This window comes from Cimex lectularius, unplaced genomic scaffold (genome assembly GCF_000648675.2).
Source record: "Cimex lectularius strain Harlan isolate CLEC.00 unplaced genomic scaffold, Clec_2.1 scaffold73, whole genome shotgun sequence".
In the NCBI taxonomy this organism is placed as follows: Eukaryota; Metazoa; Arthropoda; class Insecta; order Hemiptera; family Cimicidae; genus Cimex; species Cimex lectularius.
Genome location: NW_019392632.1, coordinates 1,264,226 through 1,283,923, shown reverse-complemented (window position 1 = coordinate 1,283,923; position 19,698 = coordinate 1,264,226). Strand labels below are relative to the sequence as shown.

The 19,698-nt window shown below is 35.6% G+C and overlaps 1 non-coding gene across 1 annotated transcript; it reads left to right on the top strand.

The window, feature by feature from the left end:
- The first annotated feature begins 15,378 nt into the window (after positions 1-15,378).
- Positions 15,379-15,460, top strand: Trnas-cga. The gene has a single exon. It is a non-coding gene; the product is annotated as a tRNA-Ser (tRNA).
- The last annotated feature ends 4,238 nt before the right edge of the window (positions 15,461-19,698 follow it).

Here is a 19,698-nt window from a genome sequence, read left to right as displayed (position 1 = left end):
CATTCAATTAATTAAGGTTTTAAGTAGAGATAAAAAAGTTAGTGTCACGAGCGGGATTCGAACCCACGACCTTCGGCTAAATACACCGCTACTCTGCCATTTGAGCTATCGTGAATTCGAAACGAAAGCCACGATAGCTCAAGTGGTTAGAGCAGTTGCATATTTAGCCGAAGGTCGTGGGTTCGAATCCCGCTCGTGACACCGACTTTTTTATCTCAACCAATACCTTTCATAAAGATTAATTAATTGAAAAAAGTTAATTGGTCAATCGGACCACGAACTGTAATGGATTCATACTTGTCTGCTTAAATTCAGCTACATTGTTTTTTGAAAACAATGCTATGTAAAAAAATATGTTTTGTTTCAAAAGTGGTTATTGCATTAATATTCCTGCCATAATAGTATACTGTGCAAACAGTTAATCAATAAAATATAATATTCTAAAAATAATAATAATATTTTTTTTAATAAAGTCATTTTCCTTTCAACCTTGTATTATTATTATCAAACTTAACAATCACAAGTTAAAAAGTTTTTCTTGAAATATTAATCACCGAATAATAGTGGGTCGATAATCTTTTTATGTAAGATTTTGGTTGAAATGAAAAAGTCAGTGTCTACCGCTTGATCTACCGTGACTTCGGCAAAAAGGAGGGAAAAATTCGAAAGGTTGTAGGTTGAGATGAGGAGTTGGTGTCTGAGTAGATTGAAGCTGTAGATATCACGATAGCTCAAGTGGTAGAGCAGCGGCGTATTTAGCCGAAGGTCGTGGGTTCGAATCCCGCTCGTGGCACGACTTTTTCATTTCAAACAAAACCTTACATAAAAGATTAATTAACTGAAAGAAGCAAGACCACTAAGAACTAGTACACTAACTTAATATCTATGTTTTAATCAAATTTGTTATCAGAGCTTATTTTCGAAAGCGTTCGACATCAAAGTCCAACTACTTCTGAAGGCAACCGGTTCGAACCTCCTGTCGAGTGAGTCGTTTGAACTTCAATTTTATCCCTTCTCCTGTTAAAATGAGAATAAGTTCATTACGATCCTCTCATTCACAGCAATTGGTACATCTCCGTTGTGATAGATTGATGTTCGGTGTGATAGCGACATGAAAGCGTGTCGACTTTCATCCCGTTACACGCAGGATTTTAGCCGGCACGCATGTAAAACGTTTCTAAAACACGTATACATTTGACAGTAAAGAATCAGGGTCAGCATCAATCACAATGACGCAGTATTCATTAGTTACTGAAATTAGTTTTCTTCCATCGAAAAGTTCAACGAACTAGTGCATCTTGTTAACTCGTTTCACTTGTTAAACGAAACCCAAATTTTTCTCAGCATTAAATAATAATTATAATTAATAGATTTTCATGTATATTTGTTATTTATTACTATTACAAAATTAAATTGCTCATACAATAATATAAATTTGGTGGATAAATTTGGTCATGTAGTATCTAGAAAATGACCACATCATCACGTTTATTCATATCAAATATAAAGAGGTAAAATCTTCATGTATAATTAATTAATCTTTTTATGTAAGGTTTTGGCTGAATTGAAAAAATTAGTGCCACGAGCGGGATTCGAACCCCGCGACCTTCGGCTAAATACACCGCTGCTCTACCACTTGAGCTATCGTGACTTGGAACCACTCAGACACCAACTCCTCCGAAGTCTAATAGATCAAGTCATCGGGGGATAGATCAAGTCTTGTTTAAACCAAAATCTTAAGTGTTTAAAAAAGAATTTTAATAATATTTCAAAAATAATAATTAAAAACGTATCAAATTAAAAGAATTCGAAGCATCTTTGAATTGTGAGTCCCTCCACGTTTTGTGCTATTTGATTTTAATTAACACCCAGCCGGTCTGATATTTTAATCAAGTTATAAAGACACAAACTTCAGACCGAAGTTTCGTCCGTGTCCGTACTCAAAGATCACCAGGTTTTCGTTTTGAATGCGAAATTGTTTTTAAAATGTTTCCCTTTCGTTGTTTTTGAAACTTTATCTTAAAAATTTCCCAATGACTTGGTCAGAAGTAATATCGGCACGATGAATTTTTCTTGCTGCCCCTTTTTAAAAACATCTTGTTATCTTTCAGGAGTTTTTCTTTAAAACAATTTATTTTTATTTAACCCGAAAAAAAATTACTTTAAATTTTATCCATTGACTAATAAGCAGTTTTATCGACCGGAACAACTGCTCAGAAAATATTCACGAATAAATAATGGCCTGCTTAAAGGGGCTTCATATCAGACAGAACATCATCGTAAAATTCATTCACTGGATTCCTGTGCAGGAACAGGAGAACTTTGTTTCTAAGTTGGTAATGGCGTGTTTTTACTACTTTGTTGACTATTTTCATATCGAGATTTTCATAAATGATGTTGTTTAGCAGGGCTGACCTATTTTATTTACTGCTGTATTGTTTTTGTAATTTGTTTTCTTGGTAAATTTTCGTTATTGACTATCAAGACAATTTGTAAAATATTCAAACGGACATAAATTTCACTGTTTCATTGTTAATTTATTTAAGCAGTGAATAACGATCCATTAACTCATGCGGCTTGAAAACTTTGAGTCTAGTTAGGTGATGGAGAAGGTGGACTGCCTGGCCACGTCGACATGGCCTTTAAGCCTCTTTTGATGGGCAAAGACGGCTTTGAGGATTGTTTACTCAACTGGACACAGGTTGAAACATTAATTTCTAACTTGCGGATCGACCATTCTCTTGTCGGCAATTTGCTGGCGTAGTACCAGAGCTGTCAAAGTTCATGGTCTTGAGCATTGTTGATAAAGAACCTTACTTCTGAAGAACAAAGGAGAAGCAATGCTGAAAAGCCTATTCCGATTTTTCAGACAATTTGTTTTTAAAGGCATTAAAAGATCACTAATTTGTGATTACTTGCAGCTTAATTAAGTTTAACCAGGTGAACTACTGGAAGTCATCTTACTTCGACAATGTTTCCATCTGCCATATAACTGTAAATTAAAATGCAAAATTTCGTTATTTTTATCTCGTTATTGTTTGCACAGCTAGCAGATCTAGTCGATGTTCGTTCTCATTGGATTGCCTATCGTACTTCGGCATTTTGCAATCTTCAGTGTATGTACCTTTCTCAGATCCTCCAGATCTACAGGTCTACAGGGTGATGAACCTGTAGCTCGATCGTTCCCGTTCATCCTGGTCATACTCACGCTGGCATTGATTGTTAAAAGAGTTTCGGCATTTCGGATCCATTGGTTGGTCTGTGTCTTTCTCTGTGTGCATGTCCTTTTTACAGATCCGTTTATCCTCAGTCTATTGTCGTTCGTTTTTATCTTTCTCTCATCGCTGCTTCTCCATTTTCAGTTATCGGTCTGACCTAATCCGGATAATTGAATATGGTCAAGTTCGTCCTATTCACAAGTTTGACAATATGACTGGTGCTATATCATCAAATAGTATGCTTGATTTCTTTCTACCTTGCTGAAGGTACACTCAAACTGATACAAAACAGGATACTAGGACTGGATTGTACATCTACCTACAGGCTAAAAAAATTAACTTTGTTATGCTCTAAACTTGAAATTTAGTACGAATACGAAGTACCGGTTTGTGAAGTGTAAAAAGTACCATGAGCCTTGGTTACCTTGTTTATGATCATCCTGTTCTGCCAATTCCGGAGGGTTTCTCTTCCAGACGCGTTTGTTCGATACGCATTCAGCGATTGGTCTGTGCCTTTCACTGAGGGCATGTCCTTTGTACAGATTCTAAAAGTTATAGGTTTTCTAAAACAGGCATCTATAGCTAATCTCCGTCCAGCCACAGCCGATTCTCGCTCATTTTCTTTGTTTGTCCACTTTCATTTGTCGGTCTGACCAAAGCAACAAACATAGGCGTACCAGAATGTTACGACCCAGGACCAAGCTCGTAGACCTATCCATGTTTCACTATGTAACTGGTGCTATATAATCAAACAGTATGTTAATTTCTTTCTATTTTGCTCAAGGTAAGAACTCAAAGACTAAACTTTATTGGTCAGTGTACCTGCTACCTGTATGATTTTGCTGATGATACGGCAAGCATGTCAATTGTAGGAAATAAAAGTGAATTCATCTGTAAATTTGAAATTCCGCGAGAAAACGAAATATCTTGGTTTGTGAAGTATTAACAGAACTAAGAACCTTGAGAAGCATGGGCGCTTATGGTCATCCTGGTCTGTGTGTAATCATCTATTACCGCTGATGTGTCTCCCAGTCGCGTTTGTTCATTATGCCTTCAATGATTGGTCTGTGCTTTTCTCCGTGTGCATGTCCTTTGTACAGATTCTAAAAGTTATAGGTTTCCTAAAACAGGCAGCTAGTTCTCCATTTATCCTCGCTCGTTTTGACAGTTTCTCCATTTTCAGTTGTCGGTCTGATCAAAGCAATAAAGATAGGCGTAGCAGAATGATGGGACACGACCTAGGACCAAGCTCGTAGTCCTATCTATGTTTCACAATGTAACTGGATGATGGCTCATCATCAAATAGTATGTTTAATTTCTTTCTATCTCGCTTAAGGCATGCACTTATACATGACTATGCTTTATTGAAGAATGTTATACAGTTATACCTTTTGTGATGAAATGGTAATCGTGTCAATTGGAGAAAAAGCTGAATCTATTCGTAAACTTACGTACGAAAACGAAGTACTTTGGGTCGTCAAGCATTATCAGCAGCGTTGGCTTGTCACCCAGAATGGTTTTTCCATAATGACTTCAGTGGTTAACCTTTCTTTATTTGTATAGGGCCTGAGTACTAAGAGAAAATTAGGCTTGCAATGCCACTGGGTTTAGTACTATTGAAGTCCATTTCCTATTTCTTCTTTTCATTTTAAATATGAGTATATTTGCTGTGTTTGAATGGGGAAATTTGAAATTTGTCCTGGATTGTTTCCGCACCTTACTCTCCTAACTTCTATTTCGTTGTCCAGTGAGACTTCTTCATAAATAAAATGAACAATCGTCGGTACTATGACAGAAATCATGTTAGTAAAGTTGATTATTCCAAGAAAATAATTGGATCTGACGAAGAATAATCAGAGACAATGTAACTTATCCTATTGTAACTATTGCTTACCCTACTCTCAATAAAGAAGGTAATATGGTAAAGTTTCACTCGCAAATTGTCGTGTGCCAGTTACTCCGGATGACTTAATTATAACCGAAGAATAAAACGGATTACGTGTTTTGTTTTTTTACAGGATACAGTATAAGTTAGCCCTTATGAATTTACCAGAGTACAATTTGACATGAATGTCTGTGAAATTAGACCGATCAAAAATTTAACGTCAAACATTTTTTCGTCAAATAAAGTAAACAACGGGCTGATGAAGTTTCGTGCCCCGGGTCGGAATAATTCCAAGGTAAAATACGCACTCGGCTTTCCATCTTTCCGACGAAGTGATTTGCCTCCTAATATCGGGGCATGATGAGATTGAATCATTTCGACGATTTTCGATTCGTAAAAATTGCCCCTAACTTAATTCGTTTCAGGTTGAATAATAAATAATTCACGATTCATTCCTTTTATTAAAATATTCTCCTGTATTTTTTAAACAATTCTTAATCCTCCTGATGAAACAACTGCACTTCGTTTTTATATTTAATGTTTTTTTCTTACTCAAATTAACTGACAAATTTACAGGGTGTCCTTTTCAGATGGCCCGGCTGAATTTCTCTTGAACCAATGACGCTATTAAAAAAATAATTAAATAAAAAAAATAAAAAGTACGTTTTAATATTTTTAGTCTAGTTTCAAATTTTTACCTTCTTTTGGAGAAAAATCATACAGGATACCTCAGGCACAGTTCAACTTTAAAATGTCAAATACGACCCTATCCATCTTGACACATCATTTTAAAGGACTTTTTACGCTGAAAACAATGGTGCAATTGGATTTTAAATTGGTCAAAAATGACAATGTTATGGGAAAAAATTTGAAAAAACCGCCAAAAGTCATTTGGTTTGCTATTAACCACATTTTATGTTCGAACTGTCTGCCTTGCGTAGATTTACTCTTTTTAACCTGTGCTCATTGCGATAGAGTCAGGGGAGATGGAATGACAAGCATTTTCTATTCTTTGCGCAGTTCTTCAACAGTTGCTGGGCTATGATTGGCATAGACACTGGTTTATAAATGGCCCCACAGAAAATAGTCAACTAAGTTAAATCTGGTGACCGAGGAGGCCAACAGATCGGACCATGAGGTCCGATCCACCTATCCCGGAAGTGTCGATGCAAATAACGCTTCAACTACAAACAATTTGTGTGGAGCATCCATCAAGCTGGAGAATTATTCTTTGTTGTTGTTGCAGACTTCATATAATAGCGTTGGTAAAACCTTCCTCAAAAATTGAAGAAATAAGCACCATTTAAATTATTTTCGCAGAAATAAGGCCCAATTAATTTATTTACGAGATGTCCACACCAAACGTTGATACTGCCACCTGATCAGGACGAGAGTACCAAATTCTCGGATTTTCTGCCCAAGTTCAAAAATTCCGACGATTTATGCCATTAGAGGTGAACTTGGATTCATCAGTCCATAGGGAGTATGGAAGAACATTTTCTTCAGCCTCCCAATCTTTTCATCTTTACGAACATGAAATGTGATTAGTAAATAGCAAACAAAACATTTTTTTTGTTGTCTAATTTACAATCCGATTGCACAAACGTTTTCAGCGTAAAAATTCTTTTAAAATGATTACCAGGATGTATAGGGTCGTATATGAAATGTTGCAGTTGAACTGGGCCTGAGGTTTCCTGTATGATTTTTCTCCAAAAGATGGTACAAATTTGAAACTAGGCTAAAACATATTAAACACGTATTTTTTTTGATAGCGTCATTGGCTCAAGAGAAATTCAGCTGGACCAACTAAAAAGGAAACCCTGTATATTTTATTGAATGTTGTAAACTCGTCTATTTTATTTTTCCAGACAGATTTGAACCTTTATAAGATTAGAACAATGGCTCCTGCTAAATTGACAACGGCCGACTTCCAAAAGAATAATTAGTCACGTTGTGTTATTACGGTCAATTAAAGGGGTTTCGACTGTTAACATTAATTTTGTTTAATTAGTAATGTTTCCACTCCGTTACAAACTTAATACACTTTTTTACATAAAAGTATAAGTAATATAAAACCAATTAGCCGAAGAAGGAGCAGTTCTCTTGGAGCAGGAAAAATGGCTTGAGAAAAAAAATCTCAAGCACTGGACAAAAGCACCAGGCGTTCTTAAGTCCAAAAAGAAAATCGAAGGAAATCTTTTCTCTCAAGAGATGAGGAAAATAATAGGCCTCTACACCGACCTCTACCCTCTTAACGACCTTCTAAGGGAGATAGGCAAAGCCGAGACAGATACAGGCCGAATCTGAAACCAGAGACATCAGGCATCCTTTGAGAATGTGAGTGGTGTAAATTGTCCGGTCGTAGTGGAGGAAGTATATATATAAAAAAAAAATAATTATCTACATGAAAACGTTTTCAGCGGAAAGTACTGTCGTCACTCGACAGTGAAATTGTACGTCATTGTTGGCGTTGATGTCGACAGTAGTTGGATCGAAAGTGATCATATGTGGCCCGCCTGTCCTCTCAGCTCGGCTTCACACGTGATTTGCGTTGAGCCGTTAAGCGTCCATGCAGACAGGGGATTATTTGATTAACGACCCACTATTATTCGGTGATTAAAATTTCAAGAAAAACTGTTTAACTATTAAACTTGTGATTGTTAAGTTTGATAATGATAATACAAGGTTAAAAGGAAAATGACTTTATGTAAAAAAAAACTTTCAACAATTATTTTTAGAAGATTTACTGTTTGCACAGTCTACTATTATGGCAAATAACCACTTTTGAAACAAAACATATTTTTTACATAGCATTGTTTTCAACAACAATGTAGCTGAATTTAAGCAGAGAAGTATGAACTGTATTCAGTTGTTAAATCCATTACAGTTCGTGGTCAATCGGACACGAACACGAACTGTATTTAATAATTAAAACTGAAGTTTAGCTTCACGAAAGCTCTCCTTGGTCATTTCATTTGTCGCCGAGAATCAAATAGATTACACGACATTTGAAAAATGGCAAAAAGGATGGAAAATTCAAAAGGTGGGGTTGAGATGGGAAGTTAGTGTCCGAGTGGATCGAGGCCACGATAGCTCAAGTGGTAGAGCAGCGGTGTATTTAGCCGAAGGTCGTGGGTTTGAATCCCGCTCGTGACACTGACTTTTTTATCTCAACCAATACCATTCATAACGATGTATTCAGTTGGTTAACCACCAATTCCACCAAGTTCATAAATCGATTTTTCTCAAATTCAAACGTAGTCATTGAAATTTGTGAGATTTCTCCATGTTTTCTGCGTGCTGTCGACCTGAAATTTCTTTGCCTGTCCTCGCAGTTGGTCTGCCAGACGTGATTTATCATTTCACTATCTTCTGTGTCTCTGTGATTCAGTTTCGCTTTTACAAGGTCTTAAGGGGTGCATTATTACGAACAACTACCGCACAGACCACGGCAGAAGAAAACCAGTTTAACTTCAAGGGACAAATATCAGTTCCACGCCAAGTTTCAGCTAGCTGCTATGTATATCTTTGCTCGAACCAATTCACTCGGTTTTTCTCTCCGTCATATCTCTGCTCATTCTTACGATGGGCTTTTGAAATTTGAAACATAGATGTTGTTCTTTGATGCTGTCGCTTAGGGCATTGTAAATATTTGAGCAGTTAATATTAATAGTAATTAATATTTCGAAAGAGGAGAATTTCAAAAGTTTTGAATTTGAAAACATTTCTGTTACTGGTTGTCTCACTGATCATAAAAATTATAAGGTACTTCCCGAATAGCTAGAAACATGAAATTCGGTAAAAAGGTGGGCTATATATAGCAAAAACCACCACAAACCCAACCATACAAACAAGCACGAAACTACTACACAAAAAGGGCGGAACATTAACAACTTCAAAATTTGGATTTTTATAAATAACACATTTAACACTAACTAAACCCATAAACACATAAATTACATACAAAACAGTTTTCTAATTAAAAAGCGCTGACGATCACAAAGTCCAATAAAACAATAAAAAAACAACAAAACAAATCAGTCACCACTTAGGCACCACAAGTTAATCGTCCACTTCGTCAGACCTCACAAAATATTTTAGGGCGAGTGTATGCTGACCAGCGTGATCAAACTACAGTCGCCATATAAGAAAACTAAAGGTTTAATCAGCACATTACATAAAACGTCCAATTCAAGAAAAGCCTAACGGTTAAAAAGTATACTGAGGGGTCAATAATTTTTTCGTTTCCAAAATTTACAATGAGGGGCAAAAAAGTGACCACCATTAATATTTTTAATTATCTCTTAAACAATCCTCTATTGATTATCTTACAATATCCTTTCTAAGGGATTAGGTGTAAATTAAACACAGATAAAATCTTCCACTTGTGTTTACAATTGGAAATTTGTTAAGTGATGGTTTTAAGTGAAACATAGTATTGTTTGAAGATGGACGAAGTCAAGCGTACGTGGCAAGGGTGCTTAACATTCCCAGAGCAACTGTCCGAAAGGTCTTCCATCGCTACGAACATACTGGAGGTTACTCAAGAAGGCAATCAGGTCACCATCGTGTGGCATCTCAGAGAGATGACAGTTTATTGTTTCGAATGTACTCCGTAATGGCCTTTCTACCGCTGTGAGATCAAGCAACTACTTTAACAAGTTAGAAACGTTTATGTAAGTTTACGCACTGTAAGGCGAAGACTTTCAGAAGCTGGATTACGTTCGAGAAGGACACTGATCTAGCACTTCCTACAAGGCACAGAAGAAATCAGAACAATTCTGAGGTCTGAGCAAGAATGGACTAAAAGCTTGTTTTGGGATGAGTCAAGGTTTACCCTTATGATGGGCCTTACAATAGGTCGAAAGTTTGGCAGATAACAATAGAATTTGGTTTTTCATTCAGACTGAGTAAGAAAGTGGTCGATACATTTAACACTTTTAAAAATAAATACCTATCTATCAATCTTTTTCACTCCCTATATCTATCTATCCCTATCTATTTATCGCCCTCCTCTCTCTCACTCTTCCTTTTCTCTCTCTCTCTCTTTTTCTCTCCTATATCTCTTTTGATCTATATCTATCTATCTACCTCTATTTACCTTTCTACATACAAGTCTATTTATGTACATATCTATTCATCTCTGTTACTCTCTCTCTCTCTCTCTCACATTATTTATTTATCTATCACTATATTATCTTTCTCCAATCTCCATTTAAAACTTCATAAAATCAGTGCCACGTAAATGTAGGCAGTGATCAACGCAGAGGGAGGAAATAGACCGTACTGAATTGAATATATTTTGACATTGGAAGTTATCAATAGAGGAAATGTCTACCGGGTTTCTATTGATATAGAATAAACTTTTCTAGGTATGAGGTTCTATTATGTGCAGGAAACGGGTTGATTGGATACGACCCAGGTAGATTCATTATCTCTCACCTCAATATGAAACCTCACAATTTATTAAATAATCTTTATAAATAAAATTTGAATTTAAAAGAGTGGCGGAAGTGTATAAACGAAGTTGAGCCGGGTCTGCAATTGTTCACTTTTTCGCGAAAACTTTGTAATAAAAGCACTTCGCTCAAACAACCGACCTTCTGATTAAAAACAAAACTGAAAACGTTGAAAACATACAAATCAAATTATTTTTACATAATCCTATATTAATAATAAATATGAATATGAAATAAAAAATATGAAAATATACCATACCTATAATTTATTCACAATATTGCTCTTCCTTTTAAAATTACTTCTAAAGACCTAGGTATTATTTTTAACCACAAATTAAATTTTATTGCCCACATTTATCATATTAATCCTCCAGTATAGGGATAGGGATAGGGATAAGAGGGGCGGCCACAAGGCCTACTGCACCTCGACCTAAAAAGATCTATTGTGCTCCTCTGTTAATTATAACTCACTGGCCAGCTTCAGGCTATTAACCAGTCTCCACAGCTTTGCCAGAGGTTCCTTCCTTACTTGGTGGTTTTTCTTGTCCTAATAGCAATAACCTGCACCTACATAGACCTTCGCGGAAACATAAAATGTGTTCTGCGGTCTCCTCCTCTTTATGGCAATATCTGCACAGTGTTTCTTCTGTTTGTACTCCTATCCGGTGCATGTGCTTTCTTAAGTGGCAATGTCCTGTCAGGAGTCCGACCAGAATCCTGGTTTGGTTGCAGTTGCCTTCCAGTAATTCTTTTGTAAGTTTTACGGATGGTCCTTCTATGAATTTCTTCGCGTGCCTCATACCTAATTCCACTAGGTTTTGGACTAATTAAGGATCCATTTTAAGATGTATCCTCTTTTGTGGCAGGCTACTAGGCCGCACTACGGTTCTGGGCCCAAATAGTCCATGCTGGCTCCCTTTTTGGCCAACGTGACAACCTTTTCGTTGCCTCTATGCCCCGGTCATGTACAGGGACCCATGCCAGGGTCAGGTCATTAGTGCCGCTGACTTCTGTCAGGGCCTCTATGCATTTCCAAACACTCTTTGCCTTCGCCTCGCATGAGGCCCTGAGATCTCCCTGGCTGTCAGAGAAAATGGCTATCTTCGGGGAATGTATTCCTAGCCTTTTTATTTCTCTGGCAAATTGTTCGATCGCTATGATTTCAGACTGGAAAACTGTAACATACTTGCTTAGGTTTACCGCCAGTTCTGTTTTGGGGTTCATCCCAAAGACCCCAGCTCCCGTACCATTGTCGGTTTTGGAGCCGTCAGTACACCAGTAGGAATTGGCCTTTATAGGTGTTCCTTTGGCCCATTCTTCCCGATCTGGTATTAGTACTTTGTACTTTTTGTTGAAGTTGTACTTTGGATAGTGGCATCAGTTGGCATGCCTAGAATGGCATCTACCTGCATCTCCTCCCTCAGTTTCCATTGTTTATTCACATGGCCTGTCCTAGCAGATGGTTGTCCATTATGATCCTGTGGGCTGCTGCTCTGGCTTCTCCTTGGATTAAAATGTGAAGTGGTGGGAGGTTTAACAAGACTTCCAGGGCCGCAGTTGGCGTTGTGCTCATGGTACCAGTGACACTGAGACATTCTTGTCTTGCTGGCTCCTAAGTGCACCATCCAGTATAAAAATTCTAGGTTTCTTATCCCGTTACTCTTCTGATCTCAACCCTAATGCCTTGATCTTTCTTTGTAAAGGGTGTTACACGGTTAAATGTCAATACTGCCATGGTGGATTAACTAAATAAAATGTAGTTTAGTGCCATCAGGACGAGGTTTTCAATTTGAGACTTTCCTGAGATATTAACATTTTTGTGATTTTAGTCTAAAATCAGATGTTTTCGAACAAAATCGTAATTTCTAAACATTAGCGGCATTCAAATACAAATCTGAACTTTATTTCGCAAACCACATTAAATTTGCCACAAGGTAAAAACATTTCCGTTGAAAAATTGACGCTTCCGAATAAACAGCAGTCGCTCAATGAAAAACAAATGGCAAAAACCATGTTTTTTAAAAAAATACATAATTGTGTAATGACTTTTCCATCCAAATTTTCGGCGATTTCACCAAAGCTGCCTTATTGTATAAGTATTCCAAGGATTTTACTAGGTTTTATTTAATTTATTTTGTGAATCCACCATGACATTATTGTCATTTAACTCTGTAACACCCCGTATATCTATGTAAGATTATTTGCTTGAATATTGTTCTCCTGTTTGGAATCACTACACTGCAACATCTACACTGACAGGCAAAAAAATTCCACCCACTAGTAATATACCTTGATTTGCATATATTAATCAGTTTCACGTTTTGGAACATTAATAATTAAGTCTTTGTGTAAAAAAGTAAAAGAAATGTAAATTGCTATGGAAAATTTTAAAAAAAATTTAAAAAAGACGGTCAGTTAAAATTTGTTTTAGATTTTTAATTACATTTCAATATCGCGTATTTACTTCTCCTGCCTTAATTACATCTCGAAGACGCCACTGCATACTTTCTATCAGTCTGGAAATGTGTCTTGGCTGGAGGTTAGCCCATTCTTCACGAAGAGTCCATTCAAGATCGTCGAGTGTATGAGGAAGTGATGGACGTGCTCTTGTTCGTCTTTTGAGATTATTCCATAAATGCTTGATGGGATTCCAGTCTGGAGAACGGGATGGCCAGGTTAAGACCCTGATGTTATGCTGTTGAAGGTACGTTTGTACTATGTGAGCGACGTGTGGACGGGCATTATCATGCATTAGAATAGGATTGTAGCTGATTTCATCGAGGATAGGCAACGCATGATGTTCCAAAATTGCAGCCACATAGAGAGTGGCCGTCAAAGACCCTCCTCGAACAACAACCAACTTCGTGCGACTCTCCATTGAAATTCCCGGCCACACCATAGCTGAGGTACGTGGAAAAGGTTGGCTCTTTACAGGCGGCATTACAGGCTTCGTACTTTTCATTTCGCCCTCTCCACACTCTTCCACATCCATCTGGAGATATTAGAGCAAATCTACACTCATCTGTAAAAATTACAGTTTAAAGACCAATGGCTGTGTTGTCGAGCAAATGGGAGCCGTGCAACTCTGTGTGTTCTGGTCAATTCTGGTCCTCTTACGGGGCGAAAAGCCAACAGTCCATACTGATTTAATCTTCTTCGAGCAGTGCGTTCAGAAATTTGGACACCTCGAACTTCCTGGAACTGATGAATCGCTTGAACAACAGTAAGGTGCCTGTTTCGCAAAAATCTCAAAGTCAAAAAACGGCCATCCTGTGGTTCTGTTTCCCTAGAGCGACCAGAACCGGGCCCTCTATGGTGGGACCCAGTTTCTCGAAAAGTTCTCGCAGAATTTCGCAGGGGTCTCCGATGGCAATAGCCGCATAACTGATGGAACGTCCATCATCAATAAGGCCACACCACGCGCATCATCCTCAGCACTAACTGGCATTTTTAAGTTTAAAAATTGAAACTAAGACAACAAAGATAAAACCTAAACAGCTTATTACTTCAAAATTCACACGAGACTGAATAAACATGTTAAATTACGTAAAAATTAAATATGTAGAAATCCTATATCCTTGTTTTGGATTAAGAATTAAGTGTTTTTACCTATAATTGATATTTCCAATTTAAAACTTAGCATGAACAAATATTTATTGATAAAAACAATGAGACAAATTAATGGTAAAATTTTCTGAAAATTAAAAAAAAATCAATTGGGTGGAATTTTGTGCCTGTCAGTGTATTTATAAACTTCAATCTGTACAATTTAAATTTCTCAGAATTCTTGCCTATAAAATAGGTCTAACACTATTACCGACTATAGACAATTAAAGCAATATTGCAATTTACTTCCTCTAGAGACACGTACACTTCACCTTGATTTACTTACTCTTTACAAAATAATTAACTACTATATTGACAGTCCATTTTTACTCAGTCAAATAAATTTTTCAGTACCGAGCTACTCGACCAGGCTTAAATAGACATTTTCATATTCTCTAAAATTCTGCTAACTGTAGTAAAAATACAGAATGAATCGTTCAGCCAATAACATTCTAAATCTTACTATTTTTATTTCTTCTTTTTCTTCATTCTTCAGTCACAGTGTACAGGCATATTAAGTCTTGAATTATTATATATAATTTAAGTTAAATTATCTTTCATTATATTTATAACAATAAAATGTTTTTAATATATATTATTTAACTTGCACTTTTGTACGTGTACGTGTATATATATGCACATATTTCCATATTCTTTATATTATTTATAATTGAAATTTTTACTGAATATAATTCAACTAAATTTACACAAAATAATCTTATTTTTGCTTACATAATCAATATAATTTTATGTAACTATTTTCTAACATTGTTTATATAATATTTTAAAATATAAAATTCACTATTTTTCGTGGTCCGCTTGACCAATTAATAACATTCAATTAATTAAGGTTTTTAAGTTGAGATAAAAACCTTAATTAATTGAATTTTAAAATATGTTATATTATTTTAGTCATTTTAAAAATTTAAAATAACAATGATAAATTTGATCTTTTTTATGTATATTTATATGAAATTTCTGTTAAGCTATTTTCATACTTTACGTGTTGTTTTAATACTTCAGTAATTTTTGCCTTTTTTAGTTTTGATTTTATCTTGTTATATATTTTTATATCGTAATTTCTATGTTTAAACGTTTTTTGTAAATTGGATTAATTTAGTAAAAGATATTATTAATATTATTACTATTATTATATGGGTTTTTATCGCTTTGGTTCAATATTACTATTTCTTGCTCTAACTCCAACTCGGCTGCGGTGTCCGAGTGGTTAAGGAGTTGGACTCGAAATCCAATGGGCTTTGCCCGCACAGGTTCGAATCCTGTCCGCAGCGTTTATTTTTTTTTCACTTGGCAACCTTTTTAAAAATTTTATATTGATATTACTTGGTTTTTTATTCAATTCCAAACTAAGATGGCTGTTGATAAAAACATTTTTTGCATTTTAAAATTATGTAAACAATGTTTATTAAAATTGATATATGATCATTAAAATTGTTTTTCATATGTAATCTGATTTTAATCGATGACTCACTTTTGTTTTCTTTAAATCACACTTTTTACGAATAGAATTTGTTGTAGGTTTTGTACCTCTTAAAAAAAATTGCCATTTACGCCCGGGAACGACAAGAGTTAATTTAATTACTTATTAATTCAATAATTGACTTACAATCTTGAAAATCAAATAACACTTTACCATTCAGGACAATGTTATCGCTAAACGTAATTCAAGCCGTGGCCGAGGCTGTAACTGACAAGAAACAAAAGAAACCATCTCAATCAAAAAGATCAAAACCACAACGCGGTTACGAAAATTGTAGTAACTCGGAACGTTTTCTTTGAAGTTACTGCTTTGTTTAATACATTTTTGTTTAAATATTATTACTTTAGTCAAGTTAGAGAAGAAACAAGTAGTGTAATTTTGAAAATGAATCGTTCTTTAATGTTTATTATTTTTACTGATTTCAGTTCCTGTCATATTTTTCTGTACATGTTAATTTTTCGGAAATTGTCTCCAATGCCGTGTTTAAAATTGAACATTAATTATTTTTTATAATTTATTGACGAGAATATTTCAGTGCATCTTAGCTGGTTTTATTTATTTATGTACGGGCAGTTAAACCTTTGTATGTGTAATACAATACAAATTATTACTGTCATAATAATATTGAAAAAATTCAATTGTTATCTGCCAAACTTTCGACTTATTTTTAGGTCATCGTCATGGCAAAACAATTTTAACGATTTCTACAAATTGACAAAATTAAGTTTTTAATAGTTGGTTAACTTAATTATGTTTGTAAATATAAGCATTAATTATGTAAATGCCAATTTGTAGACATCTTATACAATTGTTTTGCTCTGACGATGAACATAAAATAAGTCGAAAGCTTGGTTAGATAACAATAATTTTTTTTTAATATAGACTTATATCTTACTAATTGTAACATCCAGATTATTCGTGAGTAACTTCGATACATCTAAAACTTTGAATATTAAACAAAATGTAAAACTTCAGAAATTCCTTAATCAACTATATACCAATAATACAATCTATACAAAAACAATAAAAATAATATAGTAATAACAATGTAAGATAAAAATATGTAGAAGAAAGACTATATTGGAGAATCAAATTTCGAAATGAATGAGAAATAGTATTTATTATTTCCGTTGTCCTTTTTCAATTTTTTTTGGGAGAAGGAATTATATGGTGACTAAACTAAAATAGTCCTCTGAAAATAAGGGTCTTTTCACTATTGAATGACCCGGAAAAACTGTGCTCGTCCTCTTTATAAATCTGAGCAACTGATAAGCTCTATTGCAAATGTGATCAATATGTAGTTTTTTACAATTTTTACCCCAAACTGGTATTATTTGCGTACAATTTTTTGTTATTATTATTATTATTATTAATATTAATTTTTAAGGGCGTTTTAACGGCTAAGGTCATTTCACGCCCTAACATCCAAACCTTCTATCTTAGGTTAGCTATATCCCTTCTGAGTGCTATAAAGCTCTGACTCCAAACATTCACTCGTANTTAATTTTTAAGGGCGTTTGAACGGCTAAAGCCATTTCACGCCCTAACATCCAAACCTATCTTAGGTTAGCTGTGTGCTCTAAAGCTCTGACTCCAAACATTCACTTATAAACTAATTTATCCTATTGCCATCCAAAGCTTGAATTCATCTTTTTAAAATTCTTAAGTTGCATGCAAAAGTCCTATTTTAAATTACATATAAAATTTATTCATGTTCTTTAATTAGAATTTCGAATTTTTGTTCCATAATTTAAACATTTCCCATAGGCTTTTTTGGCTTAATAAAATAATAATACTTGCACCGGTGATGTTATTGGGTGATTTTAATTCGCACAACAATTGGTGAATCCAATCCGGTCATCCTAAACACAGATCATGCTACGCACGTAGATTTTAGCACAGGTAACCTTAGCGCGATCGACCTTTCTTTAGCCTGGCCATCCCTGGCTAATTGTGTAGAGTGGGCTCCATTTGGAGATCCCCATCAGAGTGACCACTTCTCGATAGTGTTGAGCACTTCCATCTCGAGAGGGATATATCGTGCTCCCGAGAAGTGGGGTCTGAAGCGTGCGGATTGGGAGCTTTTCTCCGCGAGGGTGTCGGCACCCGAATTAACGGGGAATGTCGACACCGATCTCCTTCTCTTTGAGAGGGAGATCAACGACGCTGCATCCAGAGCGATCCCCAGGACCGGAGGATCTTCTTGTAGACCCCGAGTTCCTTGGTGGAGTGATGGTTCTAGACGTGCCCACGAAGTAGCTGGCGTTCCGGAGCTTCAGAAGGCATCCGACGGAAGAGAACCTGGCTGATTTTAAAATGAAAAGAGCAAGGGATAGACACAGCTTTACCCAGGCAAAAAAGGACAGCCTGGCGAAGTATGTGTCGGAAATGACCTACTGTACTTCAGCTAGGGAAGTCTGAGACAAATCAGAGCTCTGGCGGGTTTAAACCTCCGTCGGTGCCGATACTAACCACTGATCAATAGGTTCCAACAACTTTCAACCTCGAATTAATATTAACTCATACCAATTAAAAAAAAGTAGGTACAAAGAATATGATGGGGTATTGACCTTGCCTAATGCAAGGTTGTTTAAATATTTCAGTTTTGTATGAGAAAAAATAACAAATCTTGTTAATTTTGTAAATTAATTATTCTTAATAATTTGTTGAGAAAAAATTTCACTAACTTTATTTATTCATATAAGTCCATTTAAGCTTTTACTTGTACAATACAAATAAAAATTATTACTATAATAGCAATGTTAAAAAATATCTTGAAAAATGACATAATCAACTATAAAGCAATAAAATAACACGAAAAAATTGATAAAATGTAATAGAAAATAATAGATTAATAGAAGAATAAATTATATTGGAGGATGAAATCAATGAGAAATATGTGTGCAGATAAAATACCAATGATGAATAATGAAATATACTATAGTTTGTCAGTACTATTCGTCTGACTTGTCGAGTGTAGTCTTGAGCCTATAATAGTTATAATTTTTCTTTGCAATTTTTTTTCCTGAGTTTCAGCTTATGTCTCTTTGGGCCGATCGAATTCATAGAAGATTCTAGACATTCCAAATATTTTCTGGTTTGCTTGTGAAAGTCATCACTCTTTAAAAGCAGCTGTCTTCTTAAGTGTACACCCAAAGTGTAATATTAGAAAGGCAGTTCGAAGAAAGTGGTAAGAAGGAGAACTTTGCGGGGAAGCACCAGACCTTGTCTGTTTCGAGTTCCTCGAAGAAATTCCGATATGAACGGTCTGACTGTCCAATCATGAACTACAGCCAAAAGTCGAACCCTGATCTGATTTACGAAATTACTTCTTTCAATTAATTATTCTTTTTATGTAAGGTCTTGATTGAAATAAAAAAGTTGGTGTCACGAGCAGGATTCGAACCCATGACCTTCAGCTCCTGAAGACGCTGCTCTAACCACTTGAGTAATCGTGACTTCAGACTTTATTGAGAATGCCAATCATGATTTTCCGCCTGGCACACCTCTTGATCAAGTCATGAAAACCGGTCATAAAAGTTTCATACTAAAAATGTAAAACAAAATCACAATAGGAGCACTTAGAATACTCAAGGGGAAGGAAATAAATGCTATTTCAAATAATGGTTAAGATAAACAGCGTAAAAAGCTCGTTTGGAATTGGACATTGGGAGTCCATGATAGCGAGGATAGTAATGAAGGAAGTAAAACAGAGAAAGCGAAGAAAGTGAGCCGATGGATGTTGAAGAGAAAGAAAGTTAATACAGTAAAAATTCAATTCCTTCAATAGAAGTTCGGTTAGATTTCCTCTGAGGAAGGGCTTTGATAAGTTACCCCAAAAACCGGTGATCCTTGGTAGTTCATCAGCAACTTTGCAACTCACCCAGTATGATCAACTCTCAGTTCACATCCAGGACTTAAAACGGCCTGTTCGATCCTAAGGGAAGAGACAAGGACGAATTTGTCCTAACCTCTCCGACACCGACAATGCTTTAATTGGGATAAGCTTTACGGACTCGACAAATTTTT